The following is a 25112-nucleotide window of genomic DNA, read 5'->3' on the forward strand; positions in this document are numbered from 1 at the left end:
CTAGATGTATCGTATTCTTTAAGTATGACGAGTCGGTATCAAGAGAACCCTGGTGAAAATCATTGGGTTGCGGTTAAAAATATCCTTAAGTACTTAAGAAGAACTAAGGATAAATTTATTGTCTATGGAGGGGAGGAAGAGCTTTGTATAAAAGGTTATAATGATGCCAGCTTCTAAACTGACAAGAATGACTCGCGATCGTAATCGGGTTTTGTGTTTTGTCTTAATGGAGGTGCTGAGCTGGAAAAGTTTGAAGCAAGACACAGTAGCTGATTCTACAACAGAGGTTGAATACATTGCAGCCAGTGAAGCAACAAAGGAGGTTGTTTGGATCAAAAAGTTTATAATGGAATTAGCGGTTGTTCCCAACATATCAGATGCTGCAGAACTCTGTTGTGACAATAATGGAGCCATTGCACAAACAAAGGAACCCAGATCTCATCAACGATCCAAACATATCCTTAGGCGCTTTCATCTCATTCGAAAGATCATTGATCGAGGAGATGTGGAAATATGTAGACTACACACAGATGACAATATTGTTGATCCCTTGATGAAGCCTCTTACACAGCAGAGGCATGATCGTCACACTGAGTCATTCGGTATTAGATATGTGAGTGACTGGTCTTAGTGCTAGTGGGAGATTGTTAGAGTATGCCCAAACACCAATCATATGATGATTGTAATAATACTTTTATTTATCGATTTTATTGAATAAAGACATTGCCGCTATTATTTTTAGTTATATATATGTGTTTAACATAAACTGGAAGATAATAAAGTCCATATAATGACATAATTGTTATTATTAAAAGATCCCTAGTCAAGTATTATTATGGGCATGAACAATAATAATACGCTTAAGACTAATATGTTATTAATTGATGACAATGAGTTGTCATTGACATATAGATGACATAATTGATACATGATTATATTGTTAGAGAACAATGTATTGGATTGACTCAGCATGAGCATATGTCTTGGATTATTATGTGACAGTCATAACATTGCTCATGGTGATGACTATATGTATGATCCTCGGACTTGAAATCAATACTATCCCAACATATATTGTTGTATGTTTTGATGCAACTAAACAAGCTCTGTAACTGGTTGCTCTATAAAGACTGTTATGGAATATATCTCAATATATGTAGTGGGTGTGTATGATTAAGATAAGATTTGTCCTTCATACATAATAGGAAATATATCACATGCCACTTTATTGAGTAAGACTAGAAATGCATGTCCATGCTCAAATAAGTTGATATGAGACATCATAAACTATTCGTTAATTAAAGTCTACTCTAGATATTAAGAAACAATAGATGGGCTATACAAGTGTGACTATTCCAAGACTTGTTCCTATTCTATATATATAAAGGACATAAGGATGTAATACATAAAATAGTTAATCACCAAGATGATATGTCGAATCATATTTTCTTGTAACTTAAGTGACAATGATATATTACTAGATATCACTCATTGTATGTAATATTAGAACTGTTCTAATAATTACTGCTAACGTTAAAGAACCTACAGGGTCACACCCTAGGATTGAAACGAGCAAAGATGTATAATTTGTTGTACGATACTAAAATACATCTAGAGTTGATTAAGTATATGTTTTAATAATCTCGAATATTTAATTTCAATTGATTAAATATATATTTAATTAATTTGAAATAATAAAATCGCTAATATGATTAGGGTAACTTGGATATAAAAGGATTATTAAATTCTAATTAATTAAATATAGATTTAATTAATTGAAATAATAAAAACTCTAATATGATTAGGGTAACTTAGATATAAAAGGGTGTGTTAGGTCTAGCAGTTGTTTTAGAGAACACACACAAAACCTTCATCCATTTTCTCCTAAAATGGTTTTGGGGGAAAACAAAATTGCTCTCAATCGGGTGAGCTGAGTAGAGGCCGAGACATGATTTCGTGGAGGCTTACGATTTGAATTGATCTACACCACCAGTATTCACTACTGTCCTTGTTGTTTTTCAAGGAACCCACTATAAGTATTTGCATCTATTCCTCCCGGTTTCTGTTTTTCGTACTTGGATCACTGGTGAGACCGACAAGTTTTGTTTCCGCTACGCCATGGGGTGTGTGCCGATGTTCCCAACATGGTGTCCCCACATTTTAAACAAACCCCAGAAATCATTCTACAAAGTCCCGGGTGATTCCTTCCACAATGAGGACACTGTCTAACTTAACCCTGATTAGATCTCCCAGCTCCAGATCCCACATACTGAGTTTGTCTATCTCTCATCAGATTCGATCCTCTGGCGGATGATGTACCCGTTCTTTTATATGTTTGAGCTCTTTGATCTCCAAACCTTTCATTCTGAGATCTTTCAAGAGATTTGGCACGATTAAATACTTCTTGGAATGAAGATAGGTTCAACATAATCAATATCTCCTTCAATCGAGGACGCAAACCTTCCACGAACCATTCAGAATCATCTTTTCTGTTAGAATAAGCTCGGTAGCAAAGCGGCTCAACTTATTAAATTCACACTCATATTCATATACTGTGTGATTTCATTGCTTCAGATTCATAAACTCTTGCTTCATTTATCGGATGAATTGATCTCCTATGTACTTATTCTTGAATTACTTTAAAAACAAGGACCAAGTTACCTGATCACCAGTCATCCTCAATGTAACATTGGTCTACTAAATTCTCGCTTTCCCTCAGAGCAAGGAAACTACTCCATCCAGCTTCTCTGAGTCCCTCAAGCATGATTTTCACGTCATTGAACCAAAGGTCTGCAGCAACATGACCTTCTTCATCTTCACCTCTAAACTCTAGAGCTCCTAAACCCTTAAACTCCTTCGTAAAATTCATTCTCTGAGTTGAAGAGGCAGAAGATTGGAAACATGCCAAGACATCATTCAACGTCCTGAAGAACATATCTTGATCACCTACAGGAACTCCAGAAGGTGACTGTTTTTCACCTTGCCTGGCCAGGGCAGGTGAATTACTACTCTCAGCGAGCCTATCATCTCCCACTTCACCTCGAGAACTATCATGTCCAGACATCTAATAAGACATAACCATATCATTCTATTAGCAAAACAACATACTCACTATTCTATCAAATCAGAAGTTCTCACTATTTTGTTGGCATGTATACATTTAAAATCATTATAAACTTCATTTTAAGTCTAGAACCGGTTAAACCTAGCTTTGATACCATTAAATGCAATACCCCCAACCTGTACCCGACTCGAATACGAATCCGAGGTGTCACATTGACTTTTCAAAACTTTGACTCTTATAAAAATCATGAAAATATTAAACTTTCATTAAAATAACATTTGTTAATTTACACAAGTTAGACCAAAATATTACAAAATCGATCAGGGCATTCGTAATTTACAACTTGTTTACATGCCAACACACTAGATATAACAAAATACATACTTTGCAAATTACTTCTGATATGATCTGTTAGTAGGGTATGTTGTCATTGCAACTCCTAATTCTCATCTCTTTGTTTCTTAGCACTTACGTGTAAACCACTTACACACTAAGTCAAAGACTTAGTGAGGCATAATAAAATATGTTTAATGAATTCATGAGACATGTCCTACTATCATTCCATCATGACATTACAGTTGCATGTAACTATTAAACTATAACATATATGATCATGCCCTGTATAGATGAAATATGACTTCTTATAAAATTTTCAATTCAATTTATCTTTAGATGCCCATGTACATTATTGAGAACATGAGGTACGTGACTACACTGAGGTTGTGCATAAATGCTGTCACCACAGCTCGAATAAATTCCCACTAGGGGCACTTAAAATTTATCCCGCAGGACCACTTTGTCCCGAAGGACCACTATATCCCGAAGGACCACTTATAACCCTCGACTCTTGGAACGCCAATTATACCTACATCTCTCATATCATATAACATGGGCTTAATTATGAGTACATGTTACATTTTCAAATCACTTCTATCCTTATCATATAAACACATCACATGCACATAAATTAACTTATGGGAAATTCACACTTTGTCTTGCCAATATTAACTTATGGGAAATCACCAGAATAATGCAATTATTTGTTGTGATGATGGGCTAGACAATCATATATAGTAAGTTCCACTGTCTCTACTTCACCATTTTCATTCTTCATGCCTTTATCCCTCATAAATGTCCGCTTAATTTAATGATCTTGTCTTTTCTAGAACATATTGGTCTTAAAAAATGCCCCACCACTTATCATTTCTGGCTCCATCACTGATTCTATGATCGAGCTTTATGTCTGAGAGTCGTGTGTCAACCACCAAGATCAACTTCAGAGAGATTGTCTTGTTTGCAAATGTTTTTCTTCTTCCTTTATTTGTAAAATTTTGGAAAATATCAATTAAAAACATTTTGAAAAATGTTTAATCAAAAATTTTGAAAATATATTGCCCCTTAATTCAATTTCACAATTGAAGCAAATCGTAAACATGAGTTCATAGAATATTCAAAAAAATCAATTGTTCTTTAAATTTTCATAGTTATATTCCTTTGACAAGAGACAGGACTGATGGGTTAATTTCAGGTTGGCTTCATATTTTCTAAGGTTTCAGTCATCAAGATATCATCATTTGTTTATACCCATGTAAACTATGTGACATGCCCCTCTTTCTCGGCTTGGCATATTGAGTGGATAAAGTCAAAATAAAGCAACTAGCATATTCAATTGCTAATCTTTTTGGAACATTTTTATTTCAGTTCTCTAAAATCTTCAATTTGTTCAAGCTTTGTGGACTCCTCTAGCAAAGCTAGAGCAGAAATATCAGTCTAAAAATAAAATTCCCGAGTACTCGTGTGCAATTGATTCTAACAGGTGTTCTCCAACTCCCTTAGTCCATCTTCATCGAAACTCCTTATTTAGTAAATTTGATTTAAATTGCCATTGTTTGGCTAGCTAAATTCAACTTTATTGTACATATGTGTTTTAAAATTGCCTTTACTTGGCTACCTGAAGGATTCATGACGTCACAAAGTCTTTGACTTAACAATCACAGTGGAGCAAACACCGAATTGCCAAGTATTTGATCAATGTCATGGTTTGAAAGTAATATATTCATAAAGCCAGGGCTTTTGAGTTTCCTCTATAACCAATTGCTTTAGCGGAATAGCTCAACTTTATTGTATACATATATAATTATATTTTGGGTATTCATATTCAAATTTTTAAGCTTGTTAAGAAGAACCTGTTATAGTCCATGTGTTGTTGAAAGTCAGAAAATCTCATTGTTAGAGTTCAATTTCCAAGCAACTGACCCAAACTAGATTCACCTATATGACTATTTGATCTGTGAAGATCATGATCATCATTAAACAAAAGTAAAAACCAATTAGCTTTGCAATCTGATGTGTAAGATGCCCCATTTTGTTCACGCCCTTACATATATGATTGCCAAGCCCTTATTTGTCTCTTCAATTGAGGAGAAGGCTTAATTGGTCCCTGCAAGAGAAGGGTATGTATTCTGGTAAATTTTTTTGAGTAAGTATAAGGGTTCTTGTTTTACAAAGGTTCAATCTTATCACTTGCCTAGATGACATAACCTTAATTCTCAATGGAGGTTTTAATTCAAATGATATTAAAAGAACTACAAGATTAAAACTTGTTCAATTATTTAACCTTAGAAGGTAACATAAATTAAATCATTAAACGATTAAAAAATATTTAAACAGATATTAAAGACATAACAAAAAATTGAGTTCAAACAAAACAATGCTCTTAATACAAATGGTAGATGCAGTGACTTCTTAATCAACATCAGAATGCCCCATCATTATTCGAATGTCCATGCCCCTGAATCAATCAAATTATGGATCTTGCGCTACACTGCCTTACAATTCTCAATGGAATGCCCTGAACTTCCTATGCGATAGCTACATATGGCATCAATATCGTAGCCCTCAGGATATAATAACTCTTTTGGCCTTTGGGAAGCTTTTCATGTGAAATAGTTAGGTGCGGGGCATGTATCATCACACGTTCAGAGGTTTCCATGGATGAAAAAGCATGATTTTTACCTTTTTCCTTATTGAGCCCAACCAATTTCCCCATCTCACTGCATTCTCTGTAAATTCTCTTGCAATTCTTCCTTCAATTTTTTTAGATTTGTTTCCATTACGTCACATGATTAATGCCACTTCTATCGAATTCTCTGTGAATTGATCCTCGTGCTTTCATGAATGATGCATGTGAAAATGTTTAAATAAATGCAGTGCATAATGAAAATGAAAAAGGATCAATTTCCAAAAATAACCATTCTTAGAAAGAGTTCCATTCATCCAAAAGAGTTTTTATCATTACAAGAGAGATCAATCTACAAATTCAGTTTGGCCCTTTTATTTAGCTCAATGATCTTAGTCATGATCCCACCAACTTTCTCTCCATACTCAGAGGATAAACTAGAGCGAAGTAGAATGACCTTTGTCCTGTTACTAGCTCTTGTTCGAAAGGTTCTTTTTCAGGAAAGAGATAAATCATGTCCTCGCTTCTTGTAATGGTCTCCATGGTATGTGATTTCTGATTTACTCAAGTCACTCGTAACTGGAAAAAATTGACGCACTCTATACTGTCTGAGAACCATTAACGGAGCATAGTTGACTCCTCTCCATAATCTCAGCAATATGACGTAGTCGAGATCTCCACATCAAAATACAATAATGGTATATCCTATCCAAGAACACACTAAGCAATTCTCAGTCCTGTAAATTGCTGAAGGCTGACATCCATCTTCTTCTTGGCAATCCCTTTGGTCATTCCTTGCTAAGAAATTCTTTCAAGGGCGAAAACATGGTGGAGAAACTGTGATAAGACACTTTATCTTTTTTCTAGAAATGACTACGAATCCAAATGATGATTAGTTAAACGCAACCTAAGAATCGACCTCCCTCTAATCTACGATAATTATTTAATGATCGAAAGGACTCTGCCAAGACAACCGGTGTAGGATTTATACCTCTCTCCAATCTGTCAAAGAAATATGCTACAGCAGCCTCCACGTGGATCAAAGTCTTCAGAAATATCACCAGACCACATATAGCCATAGCAAAGGTGTCTAATCTCTTATCTTCATCTATGTGCTCGAGTATCACCTTCTTGAGACAATGCCACAGAAAACACTCACTTTCTGTCTTTTTTTGGATGTGCTCAAGTACCCAACTTTCACCTCTACCAGTAATCTTCACAAGTTTGATTTTGAAGGATTAGACTTTCAGAGGTTTGGAATAAATTCTATCCACCTAGAGGCTCTCGAAGTTGAATATAGTTGTATACTCTTCTATTGTTGGCGTCAAATTTTGTCTATTGAATGTGAAGCAGTTGTAAGTAGGACTACAGAATCAGACCAGAGCTTTAAGCAAAGGTTCCTCTATCTTTACATAAAGGAGGTAGGTTATGTCACCATATTTCTTGTGAAAGTTCTCCTTGGTAGCTACTCTCCCAAATCTCTATCAACTCTTGTAGATCATTCTACTTGAAATGGACATTGACATCTGTGGACATCTACGATACATAATCTCCAGGCAAACTGTCTCCTTTTACTTTTTGTGTTTTTTCATAGCAAACTAGGACATTCGGATTGGGTTCTTCCTTGTTATGAAAACTCTTTTCCATCTTAATGATCGCTCTTATACTCTGATATTACTTTGTTAATCAACACCTTTCTTTTATTTATGATGATCATGCAAATGCCAAATAATAAACAAATAAACACAGAAAATGTGTCAGTATAAAAGAATTCAAATATCAAGCAAATATTATTGAAAGATAATTATGACATCCCCCCACATGCTTTTCTACCTTATTATGTTAAATCCTACCCAAAACATGTTTTCTTCTCCCATGTTTTTTTTAAAAGTAAAACCTAACCACATGTTTTTCTAGTTCACATGCTTTATTCAGAAAATAAAATAATACGAGTAAAGAGAAGAGGTTTAGTGTATCTCCTTTGTGTACACTTACTAGAATGCCTAACAACAGACAAAGTTTTGGCTTGAATTTTATTGGGGAGGGTTACTAGGGCTCACTACATGTGGTATTGGGTTCTAAGAAAAAGGTACTCAAATTATCCATGTTGGTGCCTCCTTAGGCTACCAAACCCTTAATCCTGGCCCATTACAGGCTCGTGTGGATCGAGTTCAATTCGAGAGGATACATTCCCTTATTCCATGTGGAGAAACAATTTATCTCATGTATACATAAGGTATATGAACCCCAAAGGTTACTTGCTAAAACCCATGCAATTAAACAAATTATCTCACGTAAGCTAAACTTTCACCTTAACTTCAAAGGGACAAAGCTTGTAAGTGAGCTTATGATATGCAAATTCACTTGTTGTGTATGAGGAGAAACTCATAAACCTTTAAAACATGACAAAAAACAACTCTTTCATAAGTCTCAAAAATCTATTCAAATATGAAAGCCACTAAAGTCAAAAATCAATTAGTTGAGAGTAAAACCATACATGATATGTTGAAACTCAAAATAAACAAAAGGATCGTAAATTAATTACAATTTAAGTTTGTAATTCCCAAGAGTAAAAACAATGTATAATCGTTTATGGCCTGACTCTCTAAGTCCCTAGTGGAGTTGCCAAACTGTCATAACGTCTCCCTTGGGAATTCGTTAGACTTAAAAAATTTAATTAGGGGAAGACAATGAAATATAGTTTTGAAAACAATTTGATTTTGGAGTCACCACCAACCTTTAAGTTAGGTATGTTGGAAACCTTAAACATCATTTTAATGAGTTCAAAAAAATCATTAAAAGACAAAAAAATAGTACGCGTTTTACCAAAAATTCATTGTTAAGAGTTCGGGAGTCGATTACTTGAGGGGAAGGATGAGCAACCCACAATGCCGCCCAAGTTTGGTACCTAAACGATTATATGATGTTTAAATATTAGGAATTACAAACTTAAAAACATATTTAAATTGCAATTCTTCTATTTATTCGAATTTATTTAAAAAGTGTCAATTTTCAAAAACAACTAAAATAATAAATGCAACAGGTCAAAAAGATTAAAGAGCCCAAAATATATTTTTATAGAATAAAGCTATTTATTTAACCCCAAAAATTATAATTATTTTTATAAGAGAAATCACATCATTTTGTATGAACAATCTTTGAAAATACACTTCCTTTATAGTTAGGTGACTTTTTCATGGATTCCCCTCACAAAATGATGTTTCCTTAATTTTATAGATATTATAGTTTAAAAAATAATGGTATTATATTAAATTTTAGGATTATTCATATAAAAGAATGCATTTTTGTGCGAACAATCTTCGGGAATGCACTTCCTTTGTAGTTAAGAGACTTTCCCATAGATTCCCCTCACAAAAAGACATACCTCACATTTTCCTCATATCAAAACTAAATAAAACAAAACGAGGTGAAAATAATCAGAATCAAAATGTAAAGTAAAGAAAACTGTCGAATGCAAAACAAAACTTTTGTGCGAAAAATCCTTGAAAAGACACCTTCCCTTGTAGTTGGGAGATGTCTTCATAGATTTCTCTCACAATAAATTTTTCTTATTTAAATATATTAGAAAACAATGATGGTTTATATAAAAATAAGGTCTAAATATACTTATAAATAAAGGACCAACATACAAGCTTCGTAAACCAACCACCAAGGTTAAAAATACCATACAAATAAGAGGGTAAATAAATAAGACTGACAAATAAATATAAATATGCCACAGGCAAGATCAATGACTAAAATAAAATGAAAAGATAAGTTAAGAAGCCTAAATGCAAATACTTAAAACTAAGTGCTGGAAATAAAAAAAGGACTGAAATAAAATGCTGGAAAGTTAAAGGGCAGAAAAATAAAGTACTAAAATTTGAAGTGTTGAAAAATAAATAAATAAATAAATAAATAAATAAAATAACAGATATGAATTGCGTAAATTTAAAAGTTAAGGGGTTAGTTTTTGCAATAAAATACAGGGTTAGTAAGTTAGTAATAACAATAGAAATAAAAAGTTAATATGTTAATAAGAATAAATAAATAAAGGTTAGTATGTTAGTAGGTCAGTGGCTAAAATAAATAAAAAGAAGGTAAAGTGAAAAGATAAAAATAAATAAAACAGGGAATATAACATGTTAGTGACTAAATTAAAAGTAATGAAACTAAAGTGATGAAAATAAAATAAATAAAAAGCGAGGATTCGGGGACCTAAATGTTACAACACGATAATATTAGAGGGGGTTTAACATAATTTTATGCATGGATTTAGTGGCCAATTTATAAAAACACGCTAAATGTATAAGGGCTTAAGCGTGATTAAACGCACATGTTTGGTGACTAAAATGTGAAAACACAGCAAATAGGGAGGGCTTAAGTGTGATTTTACCATTTTCTTGCTTATAAATACCATCCTTTTAACTCTTTCGGGTAAAAACCCTAGCCTATTTTAGATAACAAAGTCCCCTCACATTTTTTTCTCTCTATTTCCCTTGTCGGTCGAAATAACAAAACCCCAAATAGACGCCGACCAAAAATTACTCCAACGAAGCTCCGAAATCCTCTTTCTTTAGACCCTAAACCAAAACTAAAACACCCAAAAAGAAACCTGAAAGCCCCCTAAAAAAACTTAGCCGAAAGCCCTAACTCTCCAAGCGTCGCCATGGATCGGTGGCTGTTTGCCTCTCGGCCACAACCACCGATGGTCGATCAACCCCAAACTAAACCCTAAAGCCTAAAAAATTCAACATTTCCTTGCTTTTTAAACGAATATACTAAAAAATTAATTAAAACCCCCTACATGACCGACTACTCGGCTTCCACAGTGGTTTACGACCCTAAAGGCCACACCTTTTTCAACGGTGGCTCATATTCCGGTGAGGAAGGCCTACTGCTAAGGTAAAAGATACTCTAAATTCATTAGACATTGGTTGTTATTTTGAATAGTAAAAAAATAGCCCAAAAATATAAAGAAAAATCACTCTTTTGTTGCTTTTGGTTGCATGACCGAGAGAGGAAAGAAGCGATTTGGGCAATCGGGTCCATGCATGAGGCCTGATTTGGTGACCGACGCGAATCTCACCGGGCGGTGACATCAGGCAACAGGCACGTGGGCTGACCGAGCTTACAGGCTGCGGCGCTGGTTCTAGGATTTAGAAACCCTTGCTCCTTTTCTCTTTTTTTCACGTGGGTTTCTGGCCATTGGGCCTTGGGTTTATTTTTGGGTCATTGGTAGCCTGGGCAAAATATAGGGTCTACACAATATAATCTCCTTCAAGCAATTTGCATATCTCAACATCTGGCTTTGTTGTATGAATAGAGGATCCTAGTAGTGGAACTCACCTTGAACATGGTGAAACAAATTCTGCTTTATCCATGTTATCATAAATATTAAAAGCACTGATACGGGCTACAGGTTGGAAAAGAGTAGGTGGCTCAATTGATTCATGGCTAGAATGGGTCCCTGTTGGTGCTTTACCCTTTGATTGATTATCTAACTTTTCCCAAGAGCATACATCTTTTACTTCAAGGTATCTGAATGATTTGTCCTCTGCACAACTCAGAGTTTATTCAGATGATGCTTTGTTTTTGCCCAAGCAAGCATCTTCCAACGTATTTCCAGATTCTGAGTTTATTCTACCAAGATCCATGTATCGATGCCGCATTGTGGAATTCCAATGATTTTTTATAGCAGTATCTGTTGTCCCGGGTTGAAGCCTTTCAATCACAGCCCATTTGCTCCCATGTACAACATGAGCTGAAAGTACCATCTGATCCTCCTCACATGCCGCAATAAAGATTATCAATTTGATTTATCAGAAAGAACTAAATGCATTCTTGTCAAAAAGTTAATGTTAATAAACTGAAACAAACCAACTAACCACAAAAATTCATAAATGTGTTTAAAGGGGAAAATGATGAAGTGAAAGTTACACACTAGTACTCATAGGTCATCACAGCCATATGACTGCAAGTAGAATGTTCATCGACTTAATACGTATTATTTCTGCTCGAATACCAAGTGTATGATTTGAAGATTGTTACTTTCTTACAAGTAATGACACTTACCCAAATTACAAACAGGTTCTCTAATGCTTGCCAAAATTATTGCCATTTCCAAACAACTAAACTCGTCTTGTCCCAATTTAAACAAGAAACATGTGATTTAAACTTTACATAGCTACTTTGTTTCGATTTCAACAATAACAAGAGAGTTCAGCATTGATACATTTTGTGGAAATGATATGATGGTTCACATAAAGCACAGTTTCATCTTAGGTGAAAACTGGTTTGATTCATCTTCGGTATAAAAGAATAACTTTTTTTTCCCTTGTGATACTCGGAAATAGTTTCATCTTAGGTAAAAATTGGATTGATTCGGTCCAAATATTTCGACTTCGGATCATTTTTATAAAACTTGCATATGTGGCATGTGCATTGTGCCGTAACTTCCGTTCCACACGACCTAAGAAAAAGAAGGGTCAATTACACTATTAATCACTCAACTATTTTTTATTCCTATTTTGGTCATTATATTTTACAAATTTTCAAGTTAATCACTCAACTTTTAACATTAGTTTTTTATCCCTCCACCGTTTATTCTCTAACATTATAAATTTGTAATGACATGGTTTTTCATTAAACTTTAATCCACATCTAAGCATCAATAAATATTTTATTAATAAGGTAAAGTACCTTTGTCTCGCTTTAGTACATAAACTTTCATTTGTTTTAAAATCATACCTGACATTTACTTTTTATTTCGTTTTGGTACCTCCCATTAAAAACTTAGAGGAACGGTTACAACATGACACTTTTTATGGGTAAGTTATATCATTCATCACTCAATTATCTTCTCACTCCTATTTTGATCACTGGAGTTTAATTTTTTAATTTAATTATTTAACTTTCAAATTACTCCTAATTTAATCACTCTAATTTTTTGATTTAATTTTTTTTTATTTTTTTATATATTAATAAAATAATAATAAAAATATCATGTCACACAAATTATTAATAAAATAATTAGAGTGATTAAAACATGAGCAATTTGAAAGCTTAGTAGTTAAATTGAAAATTTTAAACTTTAATGACCAAAAATGAGTGAGAAGATAATTAAGTGATGAATGATATAATTTACCCATAAAATGTCACGTGAAATAATTTTGTTATATTTTTAATAACGAGGTACCAAAACGAAATAAAAAGTAACCGTTAACTATGGTTTTAAAATAAATGAAAATTTAGGTATAAAAATCAGGACAATACTAGACGTATTTTTTACCCTTTATTAATATTATCTTTTATACTTTTTTTACTGTCTCGGTCGTCACCTCCACGCTGATTGATGAAGATACGATATTTGGGACATCTCTACGCGGCTTGGTATCATTTTATGGTGTAAAAATAAAATGAGAGGAGATGAACAATGGCACTAAATCTTTTGCTTCCCCGATGAGGAACAGCATGCAGCACCGATAGAGCTTTAGCCGTAAAATCTGTGTTGATATTTTCTTGATGTCTCCAGTCTGCATTCACCTTTACATCTAGTGCAGTCAAGAGAAATGGGTGCCGCAGTTGAGGATTGAAGTGGGTTAGGGCTTCCTTGAACAAAGTCAATCAATTGTGATTTGAGTTTTTAGCCTTCGTGCTGTCAACCATGTCAGAAGGGAGTTCCAATCTAATCCTTCTTACATAAAACTCGTCTTCAGATAGTACCTAGCCCTCAACATTCTTGTAACTAAAGATCTCCACAGTGATTAGAGCCACGACCGACGTAGCACGGAATGGATTTAAAAAAAGTGGCATGATAATTAATGAAAGCAAAAACAACCAAAATCTGCAGATTCTGTGTTTCCTTGACAATTAATATCAAATGCTCAGAAGAGACAAACTAGGGATCAAATTTCCATAAACATAGCTTCACTGTAATTCCATATAACAAAGTTCAAATATTTTTTTTTAACTGGGATTTACAAGGCACGCCGATATTAGTGCTTCTTTAAAAGAACAAAATCTCTCTGTTCTGAGAGTTGAAAGTGCAACATTTTACTTTGGACTCATAAAGATTTCAGAGTTGATACACTTTCTTGAATGTAGAAGATTTTTCAATTGAATTACTGTTAACTTACTTATGATACTTAATTTAATCAATTATTTTATTCCTATTTTGGTCATTATATTTTACAAATTTTCAAGTTAATCACTCAACTTTTAACATTAGTTTTTTATCCCTCCACCGTTTATTCTCTAACATTATAAATTTGTAATGACATGGTTTTTCATTAAACTTTAATCAACATCTAAGCATCAATAAATATTTTATTAATAAGGTAAAGTACCTTTGTCTCGCTTTAGTACATAAACTTTCATTTGTTTTAAAATCATACCTGACATTTACTTTTTATTTCGTTTTGGTACCTCCCATTAAAAACTTAGAGGAACGGTTACAACATGACACTTTTTATGGGTAAGTTATATCATTCATCACTCAATTATCTTCTCACTCCTATTTTGATCACTGGAGTTTAATTTTTTAATTTAATTATTTAACTTTCAAATTACTCCTAATTTAATCACTCTAATTTTTTGATTTTATTTTTTTTTAATTTTTTTATATATTAATAAAATAATAATAAAAATATCATGTCACACAAATTATTAATAAAATAATTAGAGTGATTAAAACATGAGCAATTTGAAAGCTTAGTAGTTAAATTGAAAATTTTAAACTTTAATGACCAAAAATGAGTGAGAAGATAATTAAGTGATGAATGATATAATTTACCCATAAAATGTCACGTGAAATAATTCTGTTATATTTTTAATAACGAGGTACCAAAACGAAATAAAAAGTAACCGTTAACTATGGTTTTAAAATAAATGAAAATTTAGGTATAAAAATCAGGACAATACTAGACGTATTTTTTACCCTTTATTAATATTATCATTTATACTTTTTTTACTGTCTCGGTCGTCACCTCCACGCTGATTGATGAAGATACGATATTTGGGACATCTCTACGCGGCTTGGTATCATTTTATGGTGTAAAAATAAAATGAGAGGAGATGAACAATGGCACTAAATCTTTTGCTTCCCCGATGAGGAACAGCATGCAGCACCGATAGAGCTTTAGCCGTAAAATCTGTGTTGATATTTTCTTGATGTCTCCAGTCTGCATTCACCTTTACATCTAGTGCAGTCAAGAGAAATGGGTGCCGCAGTTGAGGATTGAAGTGGGTTAGGGCTTCCTTGAACAAAGTCAATCAATTGTGATTTGAGTTTTTAGCCTTCGTGCTGTCAACCATGTCAGAAGGGAGTTCCAATCTAATCCTTCTTACATAAAACTCGTCTTCAGATAGTACCTAGCCCTCAACATTCTTGTAACTAAAGATCTCCACAGTGATTAGAGCCACGACCGACGTAGCACGGAATGGATTTAAAAAAAGTGGCATGATAATTAATGAAAGCAAAAACAACCAAAATCTGCAGATTCTGTGTTTCCTTGACAATTAATATCAAATGCTCAGAAGAGACAAACTAGGGATCAAATTTCCATAAACATAGCTTCACTGTAATTCCATATAACAAAGTTCAAATATTTTTTTTTAACTGGGATTTACAAGGCACGCCGATATTAGTGCTTCTTTAAAAGAACAAAATCTCTCTGTTCTGAGAGTTGAAAGTGCAACATTTTACTTTGGACTCATAAAGATTTCAGAGTTGATACACTTTCTTGAATGTAGAAGATTTTTCAATTGAATTACTGTTAACTTACTTATGATACTTAATTTAATCAATTATTTTTGATCATTTTTATATTTTTTAAATAAATAGCTAAAAATTATTAGTCTAAGAATTAAACTCATATTTAATAAAATATTATATATATATATATAACTAAAATTAAAAATTAAATTATGATTTTAAATACAGAGGGTCTTGAATATCTAATTTGGTATGAAATCTTGAGTTTAGCAAGGACATCATCTACTATCATATTAGTTTTTCGAGGAATTTATTGAACTTCTATTGTTCATCCTTTTAGAGGCGTTTACTTTTTGATTTTAAATGAGTTAATCGAACAAATTGAATTAATTCAGTTAAATAGATTTATCACTAAATTAATTAGACTTGAAAAATAATTATTTTTTTCTAATATTCGGTTGACGATTATTTTAGCTCAAAATCAATTAATTAATCAAAACTATTATATATATATTAAATGTATATTTCAAGATGAAATCTATTAGAATAAAGATCCAATTATTTTTTTATCATATTAGACTCGTTAAATTATCAAGACCTAATTCATTTTAGAGTAAAGAACACAAATGGTCCGTCGACTAATGGGGTAATGCTTTATTATGTCCATTAACTATTAAAAGTTACAAAATGATCATTCGACTATAAAGTGTTGCTTTGTTGAGTCCTTATCTATTAAAAGTTACAAAATGGTCACTCGATTATTCATTATATTCCAGACTCGTCATTTTCTATTAAAAAATTGATGTTTGTTTAAGCTGGATGTTAACATGATGAATAAGATATGATAGTCATTTGAGATTTTGGGATCACATTTTATCATATCACAAACAACAAGTTAACACTCAGCTCAGAATATCATCCGTTTTTATGAAAAAGGACAAGTTTGGAACATAATGAATAGTTGGGTGACCATTTTGTAACTTTTAATTATTAAAGGACTCAACAAAGCAACATTCCATAGTCGAAGGTCCATTTTATAACTTTTAATAGATGAAGAACTTAATAAAATAATATCCTATAGTCAAGTGACAATTTGTGTTCTTTACCCTAAATTTTAATTCAAATAAAATAATCTCTATCAAGTTAACTAAAAAATATATATATAAATTTGGTTGATTCGGTTGAACAAAGTTCTGTTTGATTAATATTTTAAAAATCAATTAATTCAATTCGATCAATTGTCGAATTAACCATTTGAACATCCTACGTCTTTCTCTTCATAACTTGTCAATTGCTCGAACCAATGAACAATATCCAGTGGTAGCATCTTCATCTTAAATCAATTTAATAGTCTCAAGACAATTAGATTAGAGAATGACTTTTTCATAACCATAATTTCATTCGCACGCAAGACTTTGATCACTGAATATATATATTTTATAATAGTCTTTTATCAGCACGAGTATGAAAAAATAAAGTCAAATTCATATGTGATTCATCATCTAATAATGTTAGGATTAAGAAGAGGTTGAATTGACAACCGAAAAACTGTAAAGGGGTTTAATTGATAAAATTGAATTTAGGGAGTAAGTAGAACAAAATGATAATACAATTTGGCACAAGGATTTAAAGTGGTTCTACTTATCAACCAAGTCTACATCCACTACCTTAGCTCCTCACTAAGGATTTTCTAACAAATTCACTAATTTGTTCTTTCTTTTTCAAGGACAAAGAGATAACCTTTACACTCCCTATCTTTTCAATTGACTAAGATAGAACCAAAAACCCTTTACAAAAAGGAAAGAAATGTAAACAAGAAAACCCTTACAAGGTAGGTGTTTACAAAATGAAGCTCACTAAAACACAATATTTACAAGATAAATGAAAATAATATTAGAAAACTATTTTCTTGTGTTTGGTTGCTTGGATAGGTGTTTCTAACCCTTCTTCAAGCGTCCTCAACTTGTATTTGTGTGTTGGAATGTTGTTGTGGCCGTTTTTAGACGTTGGAGGTGGTTTGGAGCCGTTGGGGATCAATTTTTGTGCAAAATAAAGCTACCCAGAACAAGGGGTATCAGTACTCCTAAAGGGAGTATCGGTACTACCTTTGTTTATATTTAAATCAACTAGTCGTTAATAGTTGTTGGGGCCTGATGGTATCGATACTACTATACAGAGTAGTATCGGTACCCCTTTGGGTATCGGTACCATTTTTGCATTCTGGAATTTGAGCAAAGCTGGTAGTATCTGATGTGATCCAATTCAGCATCATGTTTAACTTTGCATCTCCAACCTTTCAAGGGGAGAAACTTTCTAATTTTCTACACTATGATGCCTATTTCATATGCTATAACCTAGTTATATTTATATATTTATACTACATTATAGTTATAATGATAATAACTTATTCATTATTATGTGAATCATAAGTTATTATTATATAATGTAGTACACATCTTTATCTTATACACATTAATATAGTTCATGTACTTAACTTATTCTTTATGTTTTAAGTGTAGGTACAATCGGCTACAACTTGGGAGCTATCTTGGAGCTAAATGGTGAAAGGAACATCAAGAAAACTTATATGGGGATGTTTAGGAGAACATAAGGAATATTTGGTGTAAAGTTGTCCGGTGACCTGTGAGCTCATAGCTGGATTGAGCTAAAGATTTGAGCTACAAGATGACTTCAATTCAGCTGGGGAGCTGCACCATCATCATCACTACTTAGGACTCTTCAAATATTTCCTAAGTCAATTTTTGTGAAATCGTACCTTTTCATGAAGAGTTGCCAATTCAAGAGGTACATTTCCACAAGGAGTTGCCATAATGTTCATCATGTTACAACTCACCTATGGCCAGCTCACCTCCAGCTCATTCACCCTAGAACTAGCTCAAACATGAAAGGTTACCTTCCAACAATTGTGACCTTTCATGAATGTTGATGTCCATAAAGATGCCCTTTCATCAAGGTGCACGTTGGTGAAGAGATCACATCCATTGGAGGCCTAATGAAGAGACATGAGACAAGCACCATGTCTATTCGACCACCATCAACATGCTTTGTACATGAAGAAATTGGCGCCATGATGATCCAACACACCATTCGGCCTAGGAAGATGGCTTTGGCGCCAAGATGAACAAGAATATAAACATTCAACCAAGGAAGATGCATCTTCATCCTAGCTAAACCAACATGTCTTATTTGAAGGGGTAGTCAAACCATCACCATGCCAATGGACTTCTTCTTTCATTTAAAGCATTATGTATTTTCAATTAAAGTCATGTACTTGCCGAATCACTAGGTGACTATTCAACCAAGCCCTCTCATTTCCTATAATTGAGAGGCTTTCTTTCAGTTGTACTCATCTCATTTCATAATATAAATAACATTTGTGAGTTAAATATCTCTTCAAAGTTCTTTGAGAACTTTATCGATTAAGCAAGTATATTTCTTATACTTGTGGCGTCATTCCTTCACCTTAATTCCTAAATTCCTATATTTTATATCTAGTGGGTTGAAGACACCATTACCACCTCTCAGGCAAGTTTGTGAAGATCGGGGTTGTGCTCTCTAACATAGCTTCTACTTTGGCGTGTTTGAGATACACCATCATCACCATCTTCCATACAACATCAACACCATCAACCATCTTTCATCAAAACCACCAACATCTTAATTTATAATTCTGCAGCCAACTCTTTTCATCTCTTTTATTCCATTACTTATAGTACTTATCCTTTCTTATATCTTTTCTAATTCTATTTCTTTATTATCTTTGTTGTAGCCATACTTATAATTCAAGGGCATTACTACTTGTCATTCCTAGATCGGGACAACAATAAGGTTATCTATTCACTTCCATTGAAGAGTGTAGATGAGCCTACATCAAGCGAAATTCAGAGCATAGTTGGATTGACAACAAAAGTGTTATTGGCGTGTAACAACAAAAGCAAAAGGGAAAAAAGTTCAAAAAGGAAATCAAGACTCCTACAACAAACAAATGAGTACAAAAACAAAAAGAAAAATGAAAAAGGGAGAAAAAGAATTTCCAAACAAAAAAAAAAGGCAAAGCCAAGGAAAAATGCTTTACCATTACAAGTCAATTAAGGAGGCAAATCTACACTAGAGAAGATAACCTTATTGCCTCTTGTGAAAGGGTGCAGTAAGTGTTGTTTCCTGGGTTTTAAGTCACCTCTTCCTTTTTTTACTTTCATTTTCCTTGTCTTCAACCTTTTCTTTCTTTCCATTTCCTTGAATCCTTTCTTCTACCTTTCCATTTTTTTCTTTTCCTTTCTACCCTAACCTATTTTACAGTTGACGCACACAAGAAGAGAAATAACTTGTCTAATCTTGAGTTAGTTCTTCAAAGGACCTAACAAGAGAGATAGAGTGGAAAAAGGCATATTGAGTGAGTGAGATCAGAAGGGGAATTGTTAAAAGCCAAATCATATTCCCGAGAGTAAAAATGAGTGTTGAGTGGAGTGATCTTATATTTTCTTTGGAATGAAGCTTGTGAGGCTTTGTGAGTGTGCTGGTAAGGTTTACTTTATTTTATTTTGTTTACTAACCATGTCTCAAAGTCCTAGAGGAAGTACATGCCAACCAAACTTGCAAATGCAAGCATTGATTGGAGAAATGATGAGAATGTTTTGTGAAGAGTTTTATGCTCTTCATGATAAGATAGACCAACATCGAGATCAATCACAAGTTCGAAACAATGATACCCCTCGGAGATAACAACCTCTTCAAGAAGTTGATGTCCTAAACAATTATAATGGAGAAGAACCATCAATGTTACAAGGACCTAGGCGTGCCAATGTTGATGATAACATGAGTAACATCAAAATCAAGATTCCTCAATTCCAAGGGAAAACTGATCTTGAAGCCTATCTTGAATAAGAGAGCAAGGTGGAACATGTTTTTAGTTGCCACAACTATTCCGAACTAAAGAAAGTGAGATTGGCAGCCATGGAGTTCATAAATTATGCTTTGATATGGTGGGATCAATTTACTCTTACTAGAAGGAGGAATGGAGAAAGACCAATCTCAATATGGTCTTAAATGAAAGGTGTCATCCGTAAACGATTTATTCATGATCATTATCACCAGGACTTGTTTTAAAAATTGCATACTCATAAACAAGGTCAACGGAGTGTGGAGGATTACTATAAGGAGATGGAAGTGAAAATGATCCAAGTCAATATTGAGGAGGATCGTGAAGCAACCATGGCGAGATTTCTTGCCAGACTCAATCCAGAAATTCCCAACACCTTGGAGTTATACCATTACATTGAGGTAGATCAAATGGTGTAAATGAAAATGAAGATAGAAAAACAATAAGTAGAAGATCTACATCTCGTAATGCCATATCTACACCTTCAAGATGGAGTCCAAACAACTTGAAGAAATCTACTCATACTCCTAGTAAAGAGAAGGCTGAATCATCTAATGCTCAACCATTGAACAAGTATAATCGAGGAAAAGAAACCCCTGAACGATCAAGAGACATTCGATGCTTTAAATGTCTTGGGAGGGGGCATGTTTCTACACAATGTCCCAACCGAAATACCATGCTTCTACTTAGAAATGGTGACATTGAATCTAAACATGAAGAAGAAGAAGAAACACTAACAAAAGTCGAGGAAGAAGCGAAAATTGGGGCTCCCGTAGAAGGAGAAGCTTTAGTGGTTAAAAGAAGTCTGAGTACACCAATGCTCAACAAGAAAATATCTTTCATACATGATGCCATGTGAATAAAAAGCTATGTTTCATGATCATAGACGGTGGGAGTTGTACCAACGTAGCGAGTTCAATCATGATGGATAAGCTTGGATTAAAAACCTTGAAGCATCCAAGTCCCTATAAACTACAATGGGTCAATGAACGACGAGAACTTAACGTCAATAAATAGGTGATGGTTCCTTTTTCAATTGGACAATACAAGGATGAGGTTATGTGTGATGTCGTTCCTATGCATGCTAGCCATTTACTTCTTGGAAGACCATGGCAATATGATAAAAGGACTACCCATGATTATTTTATCAATCAATACTCGTTTAAACATGGAGGGAAGAAGATTATTCTTAAACCTTTGACGCTTAATCAAGTCCAAATTGATCAAATCAAGATAAATAAAAGTGTTGAGGCCATGAGGAAAGGAAAACCAACATCAAGCAAGGAGGAAACTAGTCAGAAAACAAGTACTTATACATCTAAGTGATTGTTACAAAAATGATTATTGTCAAGCTGCAAGATCAAAGAAGATTTTTTCAACCTTGAAAATGTAGAAAATTTCTTTGATTTGCAGGATGTTCCAAGTGACATAACTTGTCAAATTGGGAGGCTAAGGGACGTGACCTTCCAAGAGCCAAGAGATGCCATTCCAAGAGTCATAACCTTTCATGATTAAACGAATACATCTATTGGAGGACCAAGACACAAGATTTTTGGGATTCTAAGGGACATAAACGTTCAAAGCAAAATGTCTTCAACAGACATGAACTTTGAACATCCATCTAACAGGGAGTACATTTTAATTTTAATTATGTTTAATCAAATTTTTACTTATGATAGTTTTCTTTTTTTTTTCAGATTATTAATCTTCAAAGCATTCATTCAAAGAACATGAACCTTTTCATAAAAGAACCTGTTGAATCTAGAGGATGGAAGGATACTAGGAAAAAAACCTTTCGATTTGAGGACAAATCGATTAAAAGAAGTGGAGGATGATGTGATCCAATTCAACATCATGTTTAACTTTGCATCTCAAACCTTTCAAGGGGAGAAACTTTCTAATTTTCTACACTATGATGCCTATTTTATATGTGATAACCTAGTTATATTCATATATTTATACTACATCTATAGCTATAATGATAATAATTTATTCATTACTATGTGAAGCATAAGTTATTATTATATACTATAATACTCATCTTTATCTTATACACATTAATATAGTTCATGTACTTAACTTATTCTTTATGTTTTAAGTGTAGGTACATTCGACCACAACTTGGGAGCTATCTTGGAGCTAAATGGTGAAAGGAACAACAAGAAAACTTACATGGGGACATTTAGGAGAACATAAGGAACATTTGGTGAAAGGTTATCTGGTGACCTGTAAGCTCATAGCTGGATTGAGCTAAAGATTTGAGCTGCAAGATGACTTCAATTCAGTTGGAGAACTGCACCATCATTATCACCACTTAGGACACTTCAAATATGTCCTAAGTTAATTTTTATGAAATCGTATCTTTTCGCGAATAGTTACCAACTCAAGAGGTACCTTTCCACAAGGAGCTGCCATAATGTTCATCATGTTACAACTCACCTATGACCAGCTCACCTCCAGCTCATTCACCCTAGAACTAGCTTAAACATGAAAGGTTACCTTCCTACAATTGTGACCTTTCATGAATGTTGCTGTCTATAAAGATTCCCTTTCATCAAGGTGCAAATTGGTGAAGAGATTATATCCATTGTAGGCCTAAATCATGAAGAGACATTAGACAAGTACCATGCCTATTCAACCACTATCCATATGCTTTGCACATCAAGAAATTGGCTCCAAGATGAACCAACACAACACCATTCGGCCAAGGAATATGACTTTCGCGCCAAGATGAACAAGCATATCACCATTCGGCTAAGGGAGATGCTTCTTCATCCTAGCCGAACCAACATGTCTTATTTGAAGGGATAGCCAAACCATCACCATGCCAAGAGACTTCCCCTTTCATTTAAAGCATTATGTATTTTCAATTAAAGTCGTGTACTTGCCGAATCACTAGGTGACTATTCGGCCAAGCCCTCTCATTTCCTATAAATTGTGAGGCTTGCTTTCATTTGTACTCATCTCATTTCATAATATAAACAACCTTTGTGAGTTAAATCTCTCTTCAAAGTTCTTTGAGAACTTTATCGATTAAGCAAGTATATTTCTTATACTTGTGGCGTCATTCCTTCACCTTAATTCCTAAATTCCTATATTTTATATCTAGTGGGTTGAAGACACCATTACCACCCCTCAAGCAAGTTTGTGAAGACCAGGGTTATGCTCTCTAGCATAGCTTCTTCTTTGGCGTGTTTGAGATACACCATCATCATCATCTTCCATACAACATCAACACCATCTTCCATCAAGACCACCAATATCTTCATTTATAATTCTGCAACCAACTCTTTTCATCTCTTTTATTCCATTACTTATATTATTTATCCTTTCTTATATCATTTCTAATTTCATTTCTTTATTATCTTTGTTGCAGCCATTCTTATAATTTAAGGTTATTACTAGTTGTCATTCATAGATCGGGACAACAATAAGGCTATCTATTCACTTCTATTGAAGAGTGTAGATGAGCCTACATCAGTATCTATACTACCTAGTGATACATGCATCACAAGGTTCACATCAAAGGAAGAAGTAATAACTCTTCCAAATGATCCACTCGTCCAAGCTTTGGAAAAGAAGATCAGAACAGCAGCGCACTTGAGACGACTTTTTGAATGGAATCCTGATATTATTTGGTCGGCATGTCTTCTGTAGATACAACCGTCTGTCTCTTATCTTTCTAACGGTTCTTGAATCGCATCAATCCGATATCGGGAACTCAAGATATGGTCATTTTACTGAAGACGGTGCATGCAGGAAATCCTATACGGGATTAATAGGTTATTTTGTAAATATTACGAATTTTCAATATTTATATTGATTATTTGTAATATAATTTAATATAGGATGATTAATTATCTTTTAGGATTAGATTTATTATTTTATTAGGAATTAAGGTTGGGTTAAAATATTATCTTTAGTTATTATTATTTTATTAGGAATTAGAGTTAAGACATGTTTAGTTTATTATTATTTTATTCATTAGTTATTTAGGACCTTTAGAACTCAGCCCCTATATAAAGGAGGCTTCATTATACTTTGTAAATCAGATTTCTTTGATTAATAATACAACGAGAGTTCGTTTTTGCAAGTGCTGATTGCCTTGTGCCTTCGAAGCTTCTTCTCCTTTAGTTCTTTCAAGTTCTTGTGAGGGAGATTAATCTTCACACTCCAATTTGCCTTTTCATCACGACTAGGAGGGTTGGTTAGAGCCATTTATCGTGTTTGCCTTTTCATTGCGACTAGGAGGGCTCGATAGGACACTTATCCATCTATTATCCACAAATCCATTCGCACCATCAATCGTCTTTACCGTTCACCTTAATAAGGGAGATATTTTGATTTCTTTATTATCTTATTTCATCTTCCGTTTATTTATCTTTTGTTTATTTTATTCTAATCTTATTACCTTGATTCCAGCACATCAAAGAAACCCTAAAAGAACCCTAGCTATTACCGCCACCTTCTCTAT

The 25112-nt window shown here is 33.6% G+C and overlaps 1 pseudogene; it reads right to left on the reverse strand.

Annotated features, from left to right (window-relative positions):
- LOC120185899 overlaps positions 1 to 18568 on the reverse strand; it is a 43034-nt pseudogene extending 24466 nt beyond the window's left edge.
- Between the last annotated feature and the right edge of the window lie 6544 nt (positions 18569 to 25112).

The sequence above is a fragment of the Hibiscus syriacus genome, unplaced genomic scaffold, assembly GCF_006381635.1.
Source record: "Hibiscus syriacus cultivar Baekdansim isolate YM2019G1 unplaced genomic scaffold, ASM638163v2 tig00113145_pilon, whole genome shotgun sequence".
Classification (NCBI taxonomy): domain Eukaryota; kingdom Viridiplantae; phylum Streptophyta; class Magnoliopsida; order Malvales; family Malvaceae; genus Hibiscus; species Hibiscus syriacus.